Raw genomic sequence first — 24,620 nt, 5'->3', positions numbered from 1 at the left:
CAGAATCCTAATTTTAGTGCTAGAAAGAAACTCAGAGGTCATCTAATTCATTTTCATTAATTTAGAGTTGAGAAAGCCAGGTTCAGAGAGGTTACCTAAAGTCATGACCTAGTTGTGAAAACAAAATAAACTATAAAGAACGACTGGATGTATATGTACACGTACATGGTTGAGAGAAAGGAGAGGTTGGTTGGAGGGGTGGGTTTGAAAAAACTTTCAGGCTAATTTATAAGTTAAAAAATTAAACAAGTTTGTTAAAACACAACAGACTAATCGTAATCCAAAGCAGAGAAATAAGCTCCATTAAAAGGGAGTTAGAAAAAAGGAGCTAAATAAATTTGATTTAATAAAACATAAGGTTTGCACTTGAGAAAATTGAATTCTAGTTTAACTAGCAGTGGTTCTCAACTTCAGCAGTACATTTAAGTCACCTGAGAGTAAAAACCAGTAACAACAAACAAAACCTGGGTCTAGACACTGCCCCGGGCTAGTTCAATCAGAATTTCTCTGGGTGGGGCTTGGCTTTTGTTTGTCTTAAAAGCACCCTGGATGATACTAAGGCCCAGTCACTGTTAAGAGCCTCTGCACTGGACTGCAGGTATGTGTAGGAATTGTGGGAGATTAAAATGGTAGATACTAATGTAAGGAAGTCAGTTTAGAAAAAGAAAGCCACAGGTATTAAGGGTTAGAAGTAGCATCAGCGTTAGGAGGAACGGAAAGAAGGGGTCAATGTGAGTATTACAAATAGTAAATCTGTAAGTCTTTGCAGTTATTCGTATGTGGTTTTGAGATGGAGGAACGAATTGAAAATGATATTGAGGTTTTAGATGTAGGTGAATAGGTAAATGGTAGTTCTGTTAAAAGAGATGAGTGGAAAAAAAGATGGGTGGGATTAGTTTAGGAGAAATTATGGGGTGGGAAAAGTTACGAGTTCTATTAAAGCGCAGGTGAGTTGCTGGCAGGCAGGTCACTGGGAAAAACGTCTAACGTAACGTGGGGGGAGATAGGGAATCTGAAGCACATGTTTAAGGAAAAGAGTGGCATTACCACATGTACATAGGCAACAAGTAGTGTTTATATAAAGTTTATTTTGGTGACTAGATCATGCCAAGTTACAAAACTTTGAGGAACATACTTATGGTTAGGAGGCATATAGAGCAAACAGGTTAGAGGGTGGTCAAAGAAAGGTAGGCACCATGAGATGGGTATGTTTTAGAATCTAAAGGAGACTTTCAAGATGGAAATTAGTAATTAAATCTCAAAATCTATGGAGACTCCTAAATAAATTTGGTGGGTGGTATTTAGGTGAAACTTGTAATAACCTGGTGGCATGGGATTTGGAAACAAGTGAGTATTGAGTACATGCAGATAACTGCCGTACACTATTCCTTCTGCAAATTTTGATATGATGGGAAAATAGCCAGAGGCTGGTAACAGCTGAGGAGTATTTTTAGAGTAATAGAAACCTGAACTTTTTTGCAGGATGGAGAGCAAGGACAGTTGAGAGACGGGGCAGAGGAAATAGTTGAAGAACAATTCTAAAGAGGAGGAGACATAGGAGAGAGATTACAAAAGTGTGATTAAACCTTGGCAAGAATAAGGTTCTTCTGTAGTAAAGAATAAAAGAAGAGAAGAAAAAGATAAAACAGAATTTTAAGAGGGAAGTTGTAGAAATGCACCCTGATTGGGTAAGCAGATGATGGTCTCTGTTAATAGTTGAACTGCATCAGCGACTGAAACTGGTTCTTGAGAGCTAAGGTTTCAAATGGTTAGATGGAGGGGGTGCTAATGCATAGTCCACAAAACTGATGAAGTTAAGAGCAGTGCAGAGAGCGCTCAACTACACTGAACACAGACTTTTTGGGTTGGGGGGCTACAAATGGTTTTCAGATTTTATCTAGACATTCCTTGCAGCTGGTTAGAGAGGCAGTTAAAGCAGAGGAAAAGGGGCCAATAAGATATGGTGAATTTGAAACACCTCAGGAATTTTAGGGCAGTTGTCAAGAGTATTTGCTCAAATGATTGGCCAGAAGAATTGGATGAAGGTTTCTATGAGGGTGAAAAACAGGTTTACAGAGACTATGGAAATAGGAAAGGTAGACAGCTGAGGACAGAGGAGAATTTTCAAGTCAAGATATTACAGATGGGCCATTTTCAAATGCTGAGGAAATCTGGGGTTTCTCTGTGTTGATGGGTGGCTGAGACAAGATTTTTGAAGCTAAAGATGAGGAGGAGGAGAAAACAGAGGCCAGCTATGAGAAGGATTGTTAATTTAGGTGTTCAAATGCCAGGGGTAGAGTTAAAGAAGAAAATTTAGAACCTGGTGTTTATGTTTGGAAAGGATGTTTTTAGACAATTGAACTTATAATTATGAAATATCTGATAAAAATGTAAGGTCTCTTAATAAGAAATGAACTAGTAGAGCAAAATTTCAAATGGGATGTGCTCCATTTATAGCACAAAGGGTCTGTTAACAAAATCTGCTATTAAATGAAGAAAATATCTTCATGGAAATTGATTGACCAAGTCAATTCAGTCAAAATAATACACAGAGGCAAAAGACCTTTTGCTTGCCACATTCCCTTCTTTAAGCTTTAGTGCACTTCAGAAAGCAAAGGGATTGGTCCAAGATCTTAGTCCTGTCTACTTCACAGTTGGCATGTTGCAGACTGGCAATAGAAGCTGTGAGTGAATTTGATTTCTTAACAGAAGTACATGTTATTCTCTGGGCCACCCAGAATCTTCCTGCTCTGCAAATGTAGAGAGGCCTAACTCTATAAAGAAAACTTATGGTGTCAGAGTTATTTACAGGGTATTTGGAGTTCTAACTGGTTACTTTGTGGTTTATAAACCTGCTCTTGAAATTACCTATAATTTTCTCTTTGTATCTGCCTTTGGCCATTTTTGGCTTTTGCCCTTTAGTACCAGAAACACAACACCATTAGGGAGGATAAAATAAAGATGAAACTAAAATTTATTGGCTTAACTTCTTACTATCTAATACCTGCAACAATGCTTATTATAATAGAATGGAAGCTCAATAAATATTTGGCATTGATTGCCTTGCTAGATTTTTAAAAGCCTCAGAATAGGAATAGATACTGAGATTAATGACCAAATTGAAGTTTTTTGTTTTTGCAGGGTTTTTGATAACTGTTTCTAAGGTCACAATATTGGCAATTTTGACAGAAACTAAGAATTTCTTGGCTCTGTCAACCATTTAATAGTTTATTCAACAACAGATCTGAGGTGCTAAGGAGACCAGTTTTAGACTTGTAATTCAGGACAGATTATAAATAAAGTGGCGTGACCACATTAGAGAGATTCTTCAGGCAGCCCTTAGAGGATAGACTGGAGTGGTAGAGGGACACCAGCTAGATAGTTAAGATAATGGCCAAGGTGAATAATATGACAGGGAGACTGAAGACGGAAAGGAAGGTATGGGTGTGAATGACTGGTTGAGGAAGATGAGGAAGGAGGAATCTAGGTGACTTAGCCCTGGATCGACTCACCTCTGGTAATATAAGGCAGAGAGAACATTTCTATACATGAAATGTACAAGGAGACCAAAATTTTCTCCACTGAACATTCAACTAATTGTGCAGATGTAAGAATCTTTTTTTCTGCAGGAGCCCATATCTTCCCCAGAACAGTTAATGAGTAATGAAGTGAACTGAAGGCAGGAAGCAAGAGGGCACAGAAGAGAATCAAAGACTTTGAAAACCAAACAGAAACTAAGTTATTCTTTCTTTCACCTAGCTCCCCAGAGTTCATTGTATATCACTCAGAAAAATGAATTCTGTATCTGAGCTTTGTTGTCAAAAATACCAAATTGCAGAACTGGAAATTTCAGCAAGCCAACCATTTTCTCTTGATTGACTAGAAACGTTAAACCCCCCACCCCACCCGTGCCCCTAACTCCCTCTGTACAACCTCCCCTCAGTCCCCTGCATTACATTTAGAATCGCTGGAGTATCTTAAAAACAATGTTGGCAACTTCAGTATCCTGATTCTTCTTGCCTCAATTTTTCTGTTTGCTTGTCAGTCAGAAATGGTGGCAACAATGACAGAAAAAGGAAAGAGATAGTGGGGAATATGTCTATTTGGTGATTGGGAATTAGGATACGTGAGCAGTTTGAAGCCACTCAAAATCACACCTGGGAAGGGCCTTAAAGGCTACTTAGTTCCTTTACTTCATTTTAAAGCAAAGTTCAACTTCAGAGAGATGAAATGACTTACTTCAGGATAAAGAGAACCAGCTGAATGAAAAAAAGATGAGAACTACTTTTAAAGGGTCTGTACTATTTCCCTAATGTAGACCTTGTCTGTATTTGAAGCTCTGTCAATCATTTAATAATTTATTCAACAACAGTATCTTAGGTTGTAATTGCAAATACGATTTCTAAATATTTGCAATTTCTGCAAATTGACAATTTACAATTTCTAAATAGAGTACATTGTCACAGGCTGATGCAGTAAAACCCAAGTTCTTGCAGAAGTTATATAAAATAAAGGACAAAATAATTTTGGGATTGGAACTGGTCATTTTTTTTCTTGTAGTTTGAAATGCTTAAAAATGCCAATATTGGAGTTAAACTTCTACATTTTAAAGGTGGTATGTGGCACATGTAGAGACTTGGAAATGCTTGTTTGAGATCATTATAAAGCAGAGTAACTTGAATCAGAAGGAAGCTTGTATAGCTTGATTTCAAAAGTTTAGTAAAAAAAAAAAAAAAGTCAAGTGTAAAAGTCCACATTTCTGTGTGTCCTATGTAGATAATGGGATTTTTTTTTTCTCCTTGGCACTGAAATAGGTACCACATGGTCCCTTAATTTCTTAAGTAAAATTTTAATTGGGAGAGAGTCTCTTAATCCTTAGGGAAAATATACTTCGTGTGGACTGTAAAATCTGGCAAATTTTGGAAAGAAGAAAAACAGGCAGTACTCTTGGAAAAAAGAGAGTGGTCTGCTTGAACTTGCCTTTCTTGAAAAAAAAAAAGCCAAAAAAAAAACCCCAACATTCTTTCATGAAGCATTTTTTTTCAAAAGTATTTGCCCTTGAGCATTTTTTCCTACTTACCCATGCTTATCTTTCAAAACAAACATTTATTCCTTTCTACTATGGAGTGTGAGGAAGTTCCTTTGAGGTTATGCCCTACAGACGTATCCAGGCAGTAACTGTCACCTCCTTCCTATGGCACAACAAATGACTAACTCAACCGCAGGGCGCTGAGCACAGGGCGGTGACTGCGTGATGGGGGCCGTTCACGTGTTACCTATGGGACAGTTTCTCAAGGGGAAAAAACACAGAACTGTATTTTCGTGTGCAAATAAAATTTTGGGTCCTTGACCCAGTGGAAAATGTGTGTCTGCTGGTGGCTGCTGAGTTGGAATATGATGATTTACACTTGGAAACATTTGTGTCATTTATCATATGATGTTACTGGCCTACAACATGACTGCATAACAACCATATTAAAAAATTAATCTTTTCCAGTTCATCAGACTGTATGTCTTTTTGAAGCCCCAACTTTTCTCTTTCCTTCTTGCCTATCTTTTCCTGTAGTCACCCTTTACATTAACTGTAGGATTAAGCTCCAATGCCTGCATTAGGTATCCATGGCTATTCATTTCAGACCCCAACTGTCCTTTCCCTCTTCTCTCCTGCTTTTCTACAACATAAGTCTTCTATCCAGCAGAATTGGTTCCCTCTCTGTCCCTGAAACACACCTTCCAATTCTGACCTTAGGGACTGCCTTTACCTTTTTAATTTTATTCTTTTATAGCTAGGTGTAAGTCCTGTTTCTCTGACTGAAGCATAAAAAATAATTTCTCCTAGAAATTGTTTAGTAACAGCATTGTGGAAACTGCTTATTACTTTTAATGTTGCAGTGGAGGCAAAAACTGCTACCCCTCTTAAGGTCTCTGGCTGGGCCTGAGAATTAAATTGGCATAAAATGGATGAACAGAAGAAAAGCATGTAGATTTTTACATGTACAGCAAATCCCCATAGAAAAGTGAAGACCTCAAAGAGTGGCTAGACCTAAATATTTATATACTCGGTCAAACAAAGAGAGTTAATTGTGGAAAAGCAATTAAAATATATGGACAGACCAAAGGAAGTAAAGAATTATTTTCAGAAGGTCTGTCTGTATGGATTTCTCTTGGCCTCCACTGGCTATATCTGGAATTAGGAATGTTTGTTCCTTTCCTCCTGGCACTTGGAGGGCATTTTTCACAGGGGAGTTTTATCTCCCTCGAAAAGAAAAGGGGAGGTCTTACACCTGCTGTTTTTTAGTGCCTTTAGCTCAAAATTCTTACGCTAAAGTGGCTTATTTTAGGGTGGCATTTTCTGCTACTTTTCAAAGTTTGTGTCTTGTCCCTCCTTTTATATTTAATTCTTTGAGACTGAGATTGTGTTGCAGATTTACCTGCACCCCAAAGGTGTTTTGCCCTTAATAGGCTCTCAACAAGATCCAAATGTGGGCTTTTAAAAGCCCACATTTGGATCTTGTTTTTCTGACTGGAGGGACATTTACTATATTAATAGAGTATTTATTGTGATATGATCTGTAACTTGCTTTAAGCCATTTTCGTCTTACATATACTTATAATTAGAGGTATAAAAAAATGACATAGAATTGAACCAACAACGTGGGGGTTAAAGGCACCAGCCTCCATGCAGTTGAAAATCCATGTAGAATTTTTGACTCCCTAAAAACTTAACTACTAATAGCCTACTGTTGGCTGGAAGCCTTACCAGTAACAAAAAGTTAATTAACACACATTTTGTATGTTATATGTATTATGTACTGTGGTTCTTAAAATAATGTAAGCTAGAGACAAAAAATGTTTTTTCAAATTATTGCAGATCTCTCCCACATTTTTCAATGTATTATTGAAAAAAATCTACTTATAAGTGGACCTACAGAGTTTAAACCCGTGTTGCTCAAGAGTCAACTGTAAGCAATTACTGCAGAGAATTTTAGTAATATCAATTATCATGGTGAGGTTTCCAGAAGAGAATAGTTTTAAGAATTGGAACGGTAATATTTTGGCCCTGGAGAAGACTTAGAGGTCACTAAATCATCTGAACTTTCAGCCACTGAACTCATGTATCCTCTCTGTAACATCCTAGATAGGTCTGAGATGGAAGTGTCTGGAATTACTGTTTCATTTTACTAAGCTATGCTTCGTCATTCATAATGTAAATCATTTGATCTTTTCCATTGAGAGTCAAAAGTATCCTTAAGGGTGACTAATACTGAGTTGGCTTGGGAGTCCTGGAGAATGCTAGAGCCCTTCTCAGCTTCTTAGATGCCCTTTCTCTTGGATGCTAAACTATTGTTTACTGTGCTTACTGAAGTTGGCGTAGGCACAAAACTCTTCAAAATGACCCATTTTTCAAATATACAATGGCTATACGAGTTTTTCAATGCACTTTGGATAGAGCTATGGTAACATGTCATCACTCAAAGCATTAACATTAGTCCAGTAATATCTCAAATTGTATATTACACAAAACATTTCTGTAAGTACCTAGGTTTATAAAATGTTTGTATTTCAGTGAACTTGTCAGTTAAGAAGGGGTGAAATTATTAACCTAGTTTTACAGATAAGGACTTTAACGCTGGGAGGAAATTTTATTTTCCCATTTATTGGTAAAGTTAGAACTAGAATCTAAATTCCTGATTCTGTTAGCTCATTCTGCTGTCTTTTCCATGCTCACTGTGTAAAAACAAGTGGGCATGCCATGGCAGCTAGTGAGGCATCGGTGTTCTTCTGCTCATGCCTTTTGCTCTGATGAAGCATTCAGTTGAAAAAACAGTCCTTATTTTCATACTTAGATTTTACAGGAAGTTTCATTTGAAATTGTTTTGAATGAAAGATAATCTAGCCAATTTCTTAATTGCATTCCATTCCTATGGTTTAGAAACAATGTTGTTGCATTTATAAGGAATGTATATAGCCCAAATATACAAAAGTGAATTCAAATTGTGTTGGATTTTGATTATTTTAGTATACTAGTTTATCATAACTTAGCTATCTGTAGAGAACAGTTGGCCTTTTATTATAGTGTCCCCTCCAGCTCCATCCCTGCTAAAATTAAGTGGAAAGGATTCTAATTATATAGTCTCGTTTTTGGGAAAATTGGGAAGGCAAGGTAGAAATCTAAATGATGCATGTTACTCTTAGAGCTAGGAAACTAGAGCCAGGTCTCATGGCACTCTAATTAAAACTTTTATTTCTGCAGATTTATTCTGTGGTCCTTACTGAACAGATCTGCCTTGGGTTTCTGCTGGTGAGTTTTTCAGCAGGAATGTGGGCTTTGTTTCTTTGAATAGTTGAGTGCAGATTAGTGGTATGCCAATTTCCTGTGGCCTTTCAGAGCTGCAATTTGAGCCCTGTTTGCTCCTGGCCCTTGCACAATTGAAAACAATGGGTGACTTCTTTAAGGTTTCACTTCAGGGCTCTTGGAAACAGGGGAAGTGGCTAAAGCCCTACTTTACAGGTAATTAACAATAGATAATGTTTGCTCTGCATTTTTCAGAGCCGATAAAAGGTAGAAGAACATATTCAGCTCCTGATTTAGACACTGTGCAGTGGTTTTATGGATACAATAGCTGTCTTAGCATTAGCAAGGTGGCATTGAATATCTGGGTCACATATATGAGTTCAAAACCTTTAAAGCACAGGAAGAGAAAACAATATTAAAACAGTGATGGCTAACAAAAAAAGCACTACTTTTAGGAATGCTAGATAAACTGTGTCACTTTAAGCCATGCATTTGTGCTCAGGGTGCATTTATTATATCTATATATGCTTTATGAAGTGAGTTTTCATAACTTGATACTTATTTAATATATTTTTTATGTTCTTAAATTCAACTCTAGAATCTACCTGTTCATTACAATAATTCCAGCTTAAGTTATTATTTGCCATATCTAGTTATTAGCTATAAATATTCTTATGAAATGGTCTTACATAGTTAACATGTGGGAAATAGTGTATCTTGTCCTTTTATTGTTTATTTGGTAGTGATAGGGTTTTTGTTTTAATACTGTGAATAAATAATATTTTTTTAGACTTCCTTTCTCTCTGAAACATACTATATCCACTTTGGGATAAGGTAGGTTTGTAGCAGAACTGACAGACTAATTGATTTATTCAGTCTTCAACAATTATAAAATACTCTGTCCCACATAGTGATCAAAGCACTAAGGACAGAAAAATGAAGAGGGGCCCTGTCCTTAAGGAGATTATGGCAATCTTTCACAGCACAGTTGTCAGAAAAGGTGGAAGCTTCTCTGGAAAAAAGGTAATCTCTGTTTTAATACTTGAACTTTACATCTACAACTCTGATGTGTAGGCAGCACTCTTGATAAAAATCTAAAGGCTGGGTCAGGTCTGAGATCCCCAAATAACTTATTTTTAGAGTGAACATATTCTAAACCAAAAGTTAGTGGCTTTTTGTTCCAAGCCACCTCCAACTAGGAACATGAAAATGTCACCTTACTCATCAGCTCTTAAAAGATGATGAACATAGCGAAGTTGCTTTAGTAGAGAATTTATGTAACATTTAAAACCAGAGCAGCCCTAAGTGAGGTTAGACACCCTCGAGAGCAGTGTTTTAAGTACAGTGGTGTACAGGAGTGAAGCGGCCCTACATTAACTAATTAGTTCAGACTTGCTGAATCCCGGAACATGTTCAGCACTGTGCCAGTGGTGTGGTTTTAGGGAAAAAGTTTAAGCTCTTGATCTCCACTCAGAGCTGGATCAGGAGGTTGACCTGATAACTGAAAATATGAAAGCACTTAAATCCTCTTTTCTGCTGATAAAAGTAACGTGTTTATTGTAATATTGTTCTTGAAAATTTAGAAAAAGCATGAGGAAAAGAATAAAAATCACACATAGTCCTATTACCCATTTCTTAGTTACCAATTATTTGGTTATTTTTTTTTTTATCTATAACCCAGTTTCTTTACCTTCTAAAGTAAAAATTTAGAAGTAGAAACATTACTTTTATTGTGCCTTTATTATTTTCTTTAACTCATTGAGACTCTTGGAATAGAGGCGCTGTTTCCAAAATATGGCATAGACCACAGTGAACTTTCAGAAAACAGCCACTCTGAAAACGATGAAGATTTTAATTTAATTTCATTTATTTCTCTTCTATCTTCTTAATAAAGTAGAGCTCTCTTCATGTTGAGAAGGAGAAAACTCAGCTTGTCCTTTCCAGCCTCCCCGTACTTAGTCAGCTAAGCATATTTATCGCAGGGAAACTAAGACACTTGCAGAGAAAAAGAGAACTAGGAAAACTAGGATCATCAGTGGCAACAATATATGATTTTTATTTAAAAGAAACCATAATTATTTGATATCACCAACAATGATAGCAAAACAGTTCTATAAAGAAAAGACTTTAAAAATACGTCAACCTCAGCTTTGCTGTGACGGCTGGGCAACTGTTCCTTCTCTTCCCCACTCTCCTCTTTTTATGTTAACCACGTTATTAGTACGACTAATAATAATTTCCCTTAGGAAACTTTGTCTCTGAAGACTAATGCCCATCGTTTTCCCCACGTTGACTTGCATGGAATTACGAAACCAACTTTATTATCAGTCATTAAAATCAGTGTATATTTCATTCTGCTTGTACAGGAAGTGACTACTTAAAGTATCCATTTGAAAGATGACTTAATGTTTAGATAGTGAACTCCTATGTTTATCATGTCAAAACCGCAGAGAAATATTTTGTTTTCCTTAAGTGCTCTAAATGGCTGCTCAGTTGCACACAGTTGTGATTAGTTATGTGTATGTATATCCACAAAGTTATCGATATTAAAATAACACTATTATAATGGTACAATTAGAATGTTTGAATTCTATTCTTCTTTTGTTCCACGGATTAAAGACACTTTTTGAATCGTAAGTGAAGTAACTTCTTCAGAGTACAGCATTCCCCCACGAAAACTCTGGCATTTTTCTTCTTTTCCGATGAAAGATCTCATTTGCTGAAACAACTGATGCACTTGGGAAGAAGTGATAGCCCTACTTTGATTTCATTTAATTGACCTTTTACAATGACTCCTAGACAGGTAGGTGTTCTGCCAACTATTAAGGTATTTGAAAGCAGCAATGAGCTCACTTAATTTCTCTATTTGTTTTAAACAGAGTGCTTTTGATGGTTTACTAGACACGACATCACAGTTTCCTGTTTCATATTTGAGTTAGGCAGGGTTGGAGAAACCCATTTGCCCTAAGGTTTGAAACTCTAGGTACAAAAAGCCCCTGACTAGAAGCTTCAGAAGCACAGTAGTTTTTTTAAGTTGTGAAAGAGAATTAAAACCATACTACTGATGTACTGAACAAATATACAACCTCCCCACTGCTGTCCCCACAAAAGAAAGGTAAAAGCTAATAACAGGAGATTAAATGATGGAAATGATTATTGAAGCTTTTCACTTTTACGGGCTCACAGGTTTGTTTTCTGTTGTTGTTTTTCCTTCTCCTTGATCACAGCTAGCCTAGCACTCTGTATCTTGGCAAAACTGTTTTGCGTTCATAACTGAGAAAGGGAAATTTAACATAAAATCAAGATTTCAGACTAAGTAAATAGTCGCAGTTAGAAGTTATGCTGATGGCGGCTACAGGACTGAGTTGTTTAATGGTGTGTTAAATAAAGAAAACATACTGAATCTTACCTGTAATCCTTGGGGAATAAAAAACACATTGAGTATTAAGTATTTCTCTTGTGCATGCCTACTTATTTTATTAAATTAAAAAAACAACAAAACAACAAACTGCTCTGAAGAAAATGAGACTCTTCTGAAACCTGTGTAAACCACTGATTAAGATTCCTGGAGAGTAAGTTCTAATATGTGACAAATTACAATGATAAAGTATGATAATTTTTAAAGATGGAATATAATAACTTTAAATAATCAAACAATTCAGCAAAAATCACTCTACACAGTGTATACACTAATTCTAATAAACAATCAGAATGCACTGAACTCTCTTAGAAAAGCAAACTAACATACTGAGTCTTTGGAGAAACAAGCGATTATTTCCTGGTAGGGGTGAGGGAGTGGCGCCCCGTTCTGAGCATATGAGGGTCACCAAGGCAGACATATTGTTTCTAGTTTGGTATCTTCTTTCCTCCTCTTAATTACAGGAGTCCAATTTTCTTTTAAGCCCTGGTAATTTCAGTAGTCCTACCCTTCTAGTTCTGTATTCCAGATCTGCCACTCTTGAGAGATGAATATTCTGTTTCCATTCTGAGAATTATTCTATGAAACTAAAATCAAACAAATCAAAACATAACCCAAAAAAAACCCCAGCCATTTCCCCTTTCTTTATATAGAAACTCAGGTCACAAAGTAGTGGAGCCATCAGCTGGGGTCCCCATCACTGCAGTTATTGCCACATACGGCATTTGGGCTCTTTGCTAATTTTGTGGTTGGTCCTTCCTCAACAAAGGCTACAATAAATTGCTCCTGTGATCTCCATTTCCTGAATTTTTAGTTTGGAAGCTGTCCATTTTTTCTTATACAGGTTAAAACTTATTCCTGGATCATTTATTTGTAGTTGGTTTTTCTTATTATATAGAAAATTCCTCCAAAGGATAGGTCCCTCTATTTATATCCTTTTGTTATATTCATAGCTCAAATTTATTGAGTGCTTACTGTATTTGTGGGTAGCTGGGTACTCTTCTAAGAACTTTACATGAATTAATTTATTTGACCTTCTCAACAATTGTATGGGGTAGGCAGGCATCATTTTCAGATGAAGAAACCCAGGGACAGAGAGGTGAAGCAACTAGCCCAGATTTCCACAGCTAAAATTGGGGGAATCAGGACTTGAACTGGTTATCTGACTCCAAAGCTGGTGTATAATATGTGAATTTAAGATTTACCTTTGATTGTTTTAAGCACAGATTTCTAAAAGAGTGACTATTCCTTAGAAATAGAAACCCAGTGCTATGGGCTGAATATTTATATTCCCCCAAATCCATATATCACATCTTAACACCCAATAGAATGATATTTGAAGGTAGGGCTTTTGGGAGAAGATAGTGTCAGGAGGGTGAAACTCTCATAAATGGGATTAATGCCCAGAGAACTCCTTTGCTCCTTCCACCATCTGACAATGCAGGAAGAAGACGGCCATCTGTGAGCTAGGAAGTGGGCTCTTACCAAACATCCAATCTGCTGGTGCCTTTATTTTGGACATCCCAGTCTCCAGAACTGTAAGAAACAAATTTCTGTTGCTTATAAGCCATCTAGTCTGTGGTATTTTGTTATACTAGTCCAGAAAGACTAAGATACCAAGAAACCAAGATCAAATCTTAAGGAAGAAGAAAATAACTATCTTTTATTTAAGAATGAATTTTCTTTTCTTTCTTTTTATCAACCTTTAATCAATATAGATGTGTTTTGTACTTTGACTTGCATATCCTTGGTTTGGGGATGAAGATAGGTGGGTATATGGGAATATCTAAGTTTTAAAGTTTCTTTCTTTACAAATGCATAATATACTAACTTCAACACAAAACTATACTATATTTAATAAGATTGTAAAATTAAGTTGGGAGTTAGAGCCTACTCTGATGGATGATAGGGAATTAGGGTGGTCAATACCTGATCTTTTTAGACAAGGAGTGACCATGAGAGGGCTTATTCTGATTCATGATTTAAGTTTGTACTGTACTATATTGTTTGTATGGTTGTTACATGGGTCACTTGCCTTTACCTTATTAAATTGCCAACCCCAACTTTAGGCAAGTATCTAAGATCATGCTAATGGTTGGCCAGTCTATGAATAACACTGAATTTCCTTCATTCATATGGTGAACACTGTATCAGGAACAGTGGAGAGTCAACTGTTAGATGATAAACTTCATGAAAATAGGAATCTTCCAAGAAAAAGAAAAACCAGAGATTAAAGCTAGCAGCATGAGAGGTGAAAAAGAGAACTCCTCCCAAAACCACATATAATACGAAAATCTAGTTAATACAACTAAACCTAAAAGTGCAACAGGAAAGAAGGCTGCACCAGACTGCATACACATGGAGAACAGAACAGACCTCATGAAAGAGGATAATGTACCAAAGGCTTGATCCGGCAGGACCCAAATCCTTCCCCCACCTCAGCTCACTGGCAGGAGGAAGAGAAATGGAGCAGGGAGGGAGTGGAAGCCTAGGACTGCTGAATACCCAGCCGTGGAGATCTTCTTTGGGGGCACAAACCTACATTGCATGGTGCTCTGGAAATTAGTGGGGTTTGGAAAGCTAAGACAGACAGGATACTTGGAGAGACTGATTCCAGCCATTTGTGGATGACAGGGATCCATATCCAGCTGCTCTGGGCCAAAGGAAAGGTGGGTGCTCTGAGAGGTTTCCTAAGAGTGAGAGGGCTCCTGAAGGGGTGGGGATTGTATGGAACTTGCTGCTCAGGAGAAGGGATAGGTGGACAAGTTTGTCTGGGTGCACTCTGCCAAGCAGGTTGGGAACTTTCAGGAGCTTCAGATGCTTCATACCCCTGGCTGCCTACTCAACTCTGAGGCCACCCACTGTGATACCCAGCCTGCTGCATCTTACTCCTGCCCTGCCGGCACCAGCTTGCAAACTGGCAGTCCCTGTCCCAGCATCTGGCTAGCCAGAGGGAGGCCCTGCCTATGGCAGCTACAAAAAAAAGCACAGAGGCTTACACCTGTGTGCTCAGTCTACTGGTTCTGACAGTGCAGAAAGGCACTGCAGCCGGGAAGCAGGAAACAACTCTTTTCTCCCCCCAGGCACTAGCGCTGCTCCCCTGCAACACCCGATATCACTACAGGGGCTGAGCAACTCCAAGACCAGAGTTTCTGGGCACTAGACGGTGCCACATACAAATATGAAACATCAAAGGAAACTGGTTCAGACCAAAATCTCACAAACACCAGAAAAAGGGACAACTGAAACTGAACTTACCAATCTTCCTGAGAGTTCAAAATAAAAATCATAAACATGGTCATAGAAGTACAGAAAAATATTCAAGAACTCAAGGATGAATTTAGGACAGAGATTGAATCATTGAGAAATTCCATATCTGAAATGAAACATACAATGGAGGGATTTAAAAGCAGATTAGATGTATAAGAAGAGATGGTAAATGGAATAGAAATTAGAGAAGAGGAATACAAAGAAGCTGAGGCACAGAGAGAAAAAAGGATATCTAGGAATGAAAAAATATTCATTCACACAGGAGAGAACTGTGTAACCAACCCAAACGGAACAATATTTGCATTATAGGGGTACCAGAAGAAGAAGAAGAGAGAAAAGGGGATAGAAAGTGTCATTAAGGAGGTAATTGCTGGAAATGTCTCCAATCTGGGGAAGGAGATAGTCTCTCAGGCCATGGAGGTGCACAAATCTCCCAACACAAGGGACACAAGGAAGACAACACTAAGACATATAATTATTAAAATGGCAAAGATCAAGGATAAGGAAAGACTTTTAAAAGCAGCTAGAGATAGAAAAAAGATCACACACAAAGGAAAGCCCATCAGGTTATCATCAGACTTCTCAGCAGAAACCTTGCAGGCCAGAGGGAGTGGCATAATATATTTAATGCAATGAAGGAGAAGGGTCTCAAACCAAGAATATTCTACCCAGCAAGATTATCATTTATGTTTGAAGGAGGGATTAAACAATTTTCAGATAAGAAAAAGCTGAGAGAATTTACTCCCACAAAAAACCTCTACAGTGCATTTTGGAGGGACTGGTATAGATGGAAGTATTCCTAAGGTTACATAGCTGTCACCAGGGGAAATAAAACCATAGCAAAGTAAAACAATTACTAAGCAGATGCAAAATCAAATCAACTATCCCCAAAGTCAACCAAGGGAAAGATAAAGAGTACAGAATATGATACCTAATATATGAAGAATGGAGGAGGAAGAAAACAAGAACCTTTAGGTTGTATATGCAATAGCATACTAAGTGAGTTAAATCAGACTGATAGATAGTCACAGAATTACCCTTGAACCTTTGGTAACCATAAATCTAAAGCCTGCAATGGCAATAAATATGTACCTATTGATCATCACCCTAAATGTAAATGGTCTGAATGCACAAATCAAAAGACATAGAGTCACTGAATGGATAAAAAAACAAAACCCATCTATATGCTGCCTACAAGAGACTCACTTCAGACCCAAAGACATACACAGACTGAAAGTAAAGGGATGGAAAAAGATATTTCATGCAACTAATAGGGAGAAAAAAACAGGAATTGCAGTACCTGTATCACACAAAATAGACTTCAAAACAAAGAAAGTAACAAGAGATAAAGAAGGACATTACATAATGATAAAGGAATCAGTCCAACAAGAGGATATAACCATTATAAATGTCTATGCACCCAATTCAGGAGCACCTACATATGTGAAACAAATACTAACAATTAAAGGGGAAACAGAATGCAATGCATTCATTTTAGGAGATTTCAACACACCAGTCACTCCAAAGGACAGACCAACTAGACAGAAAATAAGTAAGGAGACAGAGGCACTGAAAAACACATTAGAACAGAGGGACCTAGCAGACATCTACAGAACATTCCACCCAAAAGCAGATGGATACACATTCTTCTCAAGTGCATATGAAATGTTTTCAGGAATAGATCATGTACTAGGCCACCAAAAGAGCTTCAGTAATATCAGAATGATTGAAATTGTGCCAACCAGCTTCTCAGACCACAAAGGTATGAAACTAGAAATAAATTATACAAACAAAACAAAAAGCCCACAAACACATGGAGGCTTAATAACATGCTCCTAAATAACCAATGGATCAATGATCAAAGACAAACAGAGATCAAGCAATATATAGAGACAAATAACAACAATAATTCAACACCGCAAAATCTGTGGGATGCAGCAAAGGCCATGCTAAGAGGGAAGTACATTACAATACAGGCCTACCTCAGTAAAGAAGAACAATTCCATATGAACAGTCTAAATTCACAATTAACAAACCTAGAAAAAGAAGAACAAATGAGGCCCAAAGTAAGTAGAAGGAGAGACAAAATAATGATTAAAGCAGATGTAAATAAAATCGAGAAGAAGAAAACAATAGAAAGCATCAGTGAAGGCAGGAGCTGGTTCTTCGAGAAAATAAACAAAATAGATAAACCCCTAGCCAGACTTATCAAGAAAAAAAGAGAATCTACACACATAAACAGAATCAGAAATGAGAAAGGAAAAATCACTACAGACACCAGAGAAATACAAAGAGTTATGATAGAATACTGTGAAAAATTATATGCTAACCAACTGAGTAAACTAGAAGAAATGGACAACTTTCTAGAAAAATACAACCTTCCAAGGCAGACCCAGGAAGAAACACAAAATCTGAATAGACCAATTACCAGCAACGAAATTGAATTGGTAATCCAAAAGCTACGTAAGAAGAAAACCACTGGACCAGATGGTTTCACTGCTGAATTTTATCAAACATTCAGTGAAGACCTAATACCCATCCTTCTTAAAGTTTTCCAAAAAGTAGAGGAAAGGGAATACTTCCAAATGCATTCTATGAGACCAGCATCACTCTAATACCAAAACCAGGCAAAGACATCACAAAAAAGAAAATTACAGACCAATATCCCTCATAAACATATGCAAAAATACTCAACAAAATATTAGCAAACTGAATTCAAAAATACATAAAAAAATAACCTATAATGATCAAGTAGGATTTATTCCAGGGATGCAAGGATGGTACAACATTCAAAATTCATCATCATCCACCACATCAACAAAAAGTAGGACAAAAACCACATGATCATCTTCATAGATGCTGAAAAGGCATTCAACAAAATTTAACATCAATTCATGAAAAAAAACTCTTAACAAAATGGATATAGAGGGCAAGTACCTCAACATAATAAAGGCCATATATGGTAAACCCACAGCCAACATCATACTTAACAGTGAGAAGCTGAAAACTTTTCCTTTAAGATTGGGAAAAAGACAAGGATGTGCACTCTCCCTACTTTAATTCAACATAGTATTGGAGGTCCTAGCCATAGCAATCAGACAACACAAAGAAATAAAAGGCATCCAGGTTGGCAAGGAAGAAATTAAACTGTTCTTGTTTGCAGATGACAGATATTGTACATAAAAAACCCTAAAGAATCCACTCCAAAACTAATAGATCTAATATCTGAATTCAGCAAAGTTGCAGGATAGAAAATTTATATGCAGAAATCTGTGGCAGTCCTATACACTAATGATGAACTAGCAAAGAGAGAAATCAGGAAAACAAATCCATTCACAGTTGCATCAAAAAGAATAAAATACCTAGGAATAAACCTAAACCTAACCAAGGAAGTGAAAAACCTATACTCTGAAAATGACAAGACCCTCATGAGAGAAATTAAAGAAGATACCAATAAATGGAAACACATCCCATGCTCATGGATAGGAAGAATTAATATTGTCAAAATGGCCATCCTGCCTAAAGCAATCTACAGATTCAATGCAATTCCTATCAAAATACCAACAGCATTCTTCAACAAACTAGAGAAAATAGTTGTAAAATTCATATGGAACCTAAATAATCAATGGATCAACAACCAAATTAAAATGGAGATCCAGCAATATATGGAAACAAATGAGAACAACAACACAAAGCCCCAACTACTGTGGGATGCAGCGAAAGCAGTCTTAAGAGGAAAGTATATATATCAATCCAGGCATATTTAAAGAAGGAAGAACAATCACAAATGAATAGTCTAATGTCACAATTATCAAAATTGGAAAAAGAAGAACAAATGAGGCCTAAGGTCAGCAGAAGGAGGCACATAATAAAGATCAGAGAAGAAATAAATAAAATTGAGAAGAATAAAATAATAGAAAAAAATCAATGAAACCAAGAGCTGGTTCTTTGAGAGAATAAACAAAATAGAGAAGCCTCTAGCCAGACTTATTAAGAGAAAAAGAGAATCAGCACACATCAACAGAATCAGAAACGAGAAAGGAAACATCACAACGGACCCCATAGAAATACAGAGAATTATTAGAGAATACTATGAAAACCTATATGCTAACAAGCTGGAAAACCTAGGAGAAATGGACAACTTCCTAGAAAAATACAACCTTCTAAGACTGAACCAGAAAGAAACAGAAAATCTAAACAGACCACTTACCAGCAATGAAATTGAAGCGGCAATTAAAAAACGACCCAAGAACAAAACCCCAGGGCCAGATGGATTTACCTTGGAATTTTATCAGACATACAGAAAAGAGAATACCCGTTCTCCTTAAAGTTTTTCAAAAAATAGAAGAGGAGGGAATACTCCCAAACTCATTCTATGAAGCCAACATCACCCTAATACCAAAACCAGGCAAAGATCACACCAAAACAGAAAACTACAGACCAATATCCCTGATGAACATAGATGCAAAAATACTCAACAAAATATTAACAAACCAAATTCAAAAATACATCAAAAGGATCATACACCATGACCCACAGCTAACATCATACTGAACAGTGAGAGGCTGAAAGCCTTTCCTCTGAGATCGGGAACAAGACAGGGATGCCCACTCTCCCCACTGTTATTCAACATAGTACTGGAGGTCCTAGCTACGGCAATTAGACAAAACAAAGAAATACAAGGAATCCAGATTGGTAAAGAAGAAGTTAAGTTGTCACTATTTGCAGATGACATGATAAAGACTCCCCTCCAGAATTACTAGAACTAATATCAGAATTCAGCAAAGTTGCAGGATACAAAATTAACAAACAGAAATCTGTGCTTTCCTATACACTGACAATGAACTAATAGAAAGAGAAATCAGGAAAACAATTCCATTCACAATAGCATCAAAAAGAATAAAATACCTAGGAATAAACCTAACTAAGGAAGTGAAAGACCTATACCCTGAAAACTATAAGAGAAATTAAAGAGGTCACTAACAAATGGAAACTTATCTTATGCTCCTGGCTAGGAAGAATTAATATTGTCAAAATGGCCATCCTGCCCAAAACAATATACCAATTTGATGCAATCCCTATCAAATTACCAACAGCGTTCTTCAATGAACTGGAACAAATAGTTCAAAAATTCATATGGAAACACCAAAGACCCTGAATAGCTAAAGCAATCCTGAGAAGGAAGAATAAAGTGGGGGGGGGCGGATTTCGCTCCCCAACTTCAAGCTCTACTACAAAGTCACAGTAATCAAGACAATTTAGTACTGGCACAAGAACAGAGCTACAGACCAATGGAACAGAATAGAGACTCCAAACATTAACCCAAACATATATGGTCAACTAATATTCGATAAAGGGGCCATGGACATACAATCGGGAAATGACAGTCTCTTCAACAGATGGTGCTGGCAAAGCTGGACAGCTACATGTAAGAGAATGAAACTGGATTACTGTCTAACCCCACACACAAAAGTAAATTCGAAATGGATCAAAGATTTGAACGTAAGTCATGAAACCATAAAACTCTTAGAAAAAAACATAGGCGAAAATCTTTTAGACATAAACATGAGTGACCTCTTCTTGAACATATCTCCCAGGGCATGGGAAACAAAAGCAAAAATGAACAAGTGGAACAATATCAAGCTAAAAAGTTCTGTACAGCAAAGGACACCATCAATAGAACAAAAAGGTATCCTACAGTATGGGAGAATATATTCATAAATGACAGATCCGATAAAGGGTTGACATCCAAAATATATAAAGAGCTCACACAGCTCAACAAACAAAAAGCAAATAATCCAATTAAAAAATGGGCAGAGGAGCTGAATAGACAGTTCTCTAAAGAAGAAATTCAGATGGCCAACAGACACATGAAAAGATTCTCCACATCGCTTGTCATCAGAGAAATGCAAATTAAAACCACAATGAGATATCACCTCACACCAGTAAGGATGGCTACCATCCAAAAGACAAACAACAACAAATGTTGACGAGGTTCTGGAGAAAGGGGAACCCTCCTACACTGCTGGTGGGAATGTAAATTAGTTCAAACATTGTGGAAAGCAGTATGGAGGTTCCTCAAAATGCTCAAAATAGAAATACCATTTGACCCAGGAATTCCACTTCTAGGAATTTACCATAAGAATGCAGCACTCCAGTTTGAAAAAGACAGATGCACCCCTGTGTTTATTGCAGCACTATTTACAATAGCCAAGATATGGAAGCAACCTAAGTGTCCATCAGTAGACAAATACATAAAGAAGATGTGGTACATATACACAATGGAATATTACTCAGCTATAAGAAAAAAACAGACCCTACCATTTGCAACAACATGGATGGAGCTAGAGGGTATTATGCTAGTGAAATAAGCCAGGCAGAGAAAGACAAGTACCAAGTGATTTCACTCATATGTGGAGTATAAGAACAAAGGAAAACTGAAGGAACAAAACACCAACAGAATCACAGAACCCAAGAATGGACTAACAGTTACCAAAGGGAAAGGGACTGGGGAGGATGGGTGGGAAGGGAGGGATAAGGGTGGGGAAAAAGAAAGGGGGCATTATGATTAGCATGTATAGTGTGTGTGTGGGCACGGGGAGGGCTGTGCAACACAGAGAAGACAAGTAGTGATTTTATAGCATCTTGCTACGCTAATGTACAGTGACTGTGAAGGGGTATGTGGGGGGACTTGGTGAAGGGGGAAGCCTAGTAAACATAATGTCTTTCATGTAATTGTAGATTAATGATACCAAAATAAAAAAATAAATAAATAATAAAGGTAATGGGTGTTTTAAGGGAATGACACACTGAATCCCTAAATGAAACAAACAAACAAACAAAAAATTCATATGGAACCACAAAAGACCCCAAATAGCCAAAGCAATTATGAGAAGGAAGAATAAAATGGTGGTGGGATTATGATCCCTGACTTCAAGCTCTACTACAAAGCCACAGTAATCAAGACAATTTGGTAGTGGTATGAGAACAGACCCATAGACCAATGGAACACACTAGAGAGCCCAGATACAAACCCAACTATATATGTCAATTAATATACGATAAATGAGCCATGGATATACAATGGGGAAATGACAGCGTCTTCAACAGCTGATGTTGGCAAACTGGACAGCTACATGCAAGAGAATGAAACTGGATTATTGTCTAACCCCATACACAAAAGTAAACTCAAAGTGGATCAAAGATGTGAATGTAAGTTATAAAACCATAAAACTCTTAGAAGAAAACATAGGTAAAAGTCTTTTGAATATAAACATGAGCTACTTTTGCCTGTATGCATCTTCTTGGGCAAGGGAAACACAATAAAAAGTGGACAAATGGGACTACATCAAGCTTAAAAGCTTCTGTACAGCAAAGGGCAGCATCAGCAGGACAAAAAAGCATCATACAGTATGGGAGAATATATTCATAAATGACATATCTGATAAGGGGGTGGCATCCAAAATATATAAAGAGCTCATGTGCCTCAACAAACAAAAAGCAAATAATCCAATTAAAAATGGACAGATGACCTGAACAGACATTTATCCAAAGAAGAAATTTAGATGGCCAACAAGCACATGAAAATATGCTCCACATCACTAATTATCAGAGAAATGCAAATTAAAACCACAATGAGATATCACCTCACACCAGTAAGGATGGCCAACATAGAAAATACTAGGAACAACAAATGCTAGTGAGGATGTGGAGAAAGGGGAATGCTCTTACACTGCTGGTGGTAATGTAAACTATTTCAGCCATTGTAGAAAGCAATGTGGAGGTTCCTCAAAAAACTAAGAATAGAAATACCATTTGGCACAGGAATTCCACTCCTAGGAACTTACCCAAAGTAAGCAAGATCTCAGATTCAAAAAGGCATATGTAGCCCTGTGTTTATTGCAGCACTATTTACAATAGCCAAGAAATGGAAGCAACCTAAGTGTCCATAAGTAAATGAATGGATAAGGAAGATGTGGTACATATACACAATGGAATACTATTTAGCCATTAGAAAGAAACAGATCCTACATTTGCAACAACATGAATGGAGTTGGATTATATTATGCTCAGTGAAATAAGCCAGGCTGAGAAAGACAAGTGCCAAATGATTTTCCTCATTTGTGGAGTATAACAATGAAGTAAAACTGAAGGAACAAAATAGCAGGAGGCTCAGAGACTCCAAAAAGGGACTAGTGGTTACCAAAGGGGAGGGGTGGGGGAGGGTTGGTGGGGAGGAAGGGAGAAGGGGATTGTGGGGTATCATGATTGGTGTACATGGTGTGTGTGGGGTCATGGAGAAGACAGCGTAGCTGAGAGAAGACAAATAGGGACTCTGTGGCATCTTACTACACTGATGGACAGTGACTGCAATAGGGTATGTAGGGGACTCAATAGTAAGGGTGAATGTAATAACTACACCGTTTTTCTTGTGGAACCTTCATGGGAGTGTATATCAATGATACCTTAATAAAGAAAAAGAAAATAGGAACTTCCTCATTCACTTCTGAATCTCCAACATTGAGAGCTGTTATTGTCTTTTAGCATTGTTGGCCCTCAATATGTTATCAACCAAATGAATAGACAGTGCTCTAAAGGAGCCTTCACTCTAATTGAATGAGATAAGCCAATATAAAGATGGCAACCAATAATTGCTATAGTGTGACATTTAATGAAGTATTCTTTTAAAACAAAGCTCTCCAGGTAATTCTTTTGATAAGCCAAGTTTAGATTCCCTGGTCCAGTTCAGAGATTCTCAAATGTAATTTCTGATAGGAAATTTTTTGAACAAATATTACCTGAAAGTGAGTATATAAGAGAGATTCATATGTAGCTACTCCACCTGAACAGAGAGAGGTGGTAGGGGGCCTTTCTTCCTCCCCACATCCTTAGCCTTTCCTTTCCTCCTCCTAGAACCTACCTAGAATAGTTTAAAAATCATAAATTTAATGATCAGATGAGCAGTCATCCATGGCGAGCCCTCAGGGCACCTATAAACTTTTGAAATTACATGCAAATTTGTGTGTGTGTGTATGTGTGTGTGTGATTCTTTCTTGGGGAAGAGACCAGGGTTAATTCAGATTTATCAAATGATATCTGCCCTAAAAAAGGGGTAAGACCAACTGCCCCAACTGGAGAAGGTACTTTATTTTCTATGTGTAACCTGTTTTTTGAGGCAATTAGTCGAGACGGAATAATTTATAACAAATATAAGCATAAGTTTTTAATGCTGCCCTTTATTAATTGGAAACTACAGGGGGACTATTAAATGATTATATCTGGATTATTATCACATAGCAGTCAAATCCTAATAACCTCACCATCTTTTCTGTGGCTGAATTTGGTCCAGAATTTTTTTTGAAATATAGTTTATATTGTATATAATAAAATAAGTATAATACAGCATTAGTTTTAGGTGCACACCATAGTGATTCAATATTTTAATATGAATAATCCTTGTGATAAGTCTAATTATCATCTGTCATTATAAAAACCTATTACAATATTATTCACTACATTCTCTATGCTGTATATTACACCTCCAAGTTTACTTATTTTATGATTGGAAGTTTGTGCCTCTTAATCACCTTCACCTATTTCATTCACTCCCCCGGGCCCTGCCTCCTCTGATAACCA

The 24,620-nt window shown here is 37.1% G+C and overlaps 1 long non-coding RNA gene across 1 annotated transcript in view; it reads left to right on the top strand.

The window, feature by feature from the left end:
- The first annotated feature begins 6,533 nt into the window (after positions 1-6,533).
- The window catches only part of LOC108393435 (uncharacterized), a 395,153-nt gene continuing 377,066 nt past the window's right edge, over positions 6,534-24,620 (top strand). Inside the window, exon 1 of the long non-coding RNA XR_012131585.1 lies at positions 6,534-13,252. This is a non-coding gene — a long non-coding RNA (uncharacterized lncRNA). The remainder of the gene's footprint in view (positions 13,253-24,620) is intronic.

This window comes from Manis javanica, chromosome 5, assembly GCF_040802235.1.
Source record: "Manis javanica isolate MJ-LG chromosome 5, MJ_LKY, whole genome shotgun sequence".
NCBI classification, from domain to species: Eukaryota; Metazoa; Chordata; class Mammalia; order Pholidota; family Manidae; genus Manis; species Manis javanica.
The sequence above is the reverse complement of the archived record's forward strand: the minus strand, read 5'-3'. Positions and strand labels throughout refer to the sequence as shown.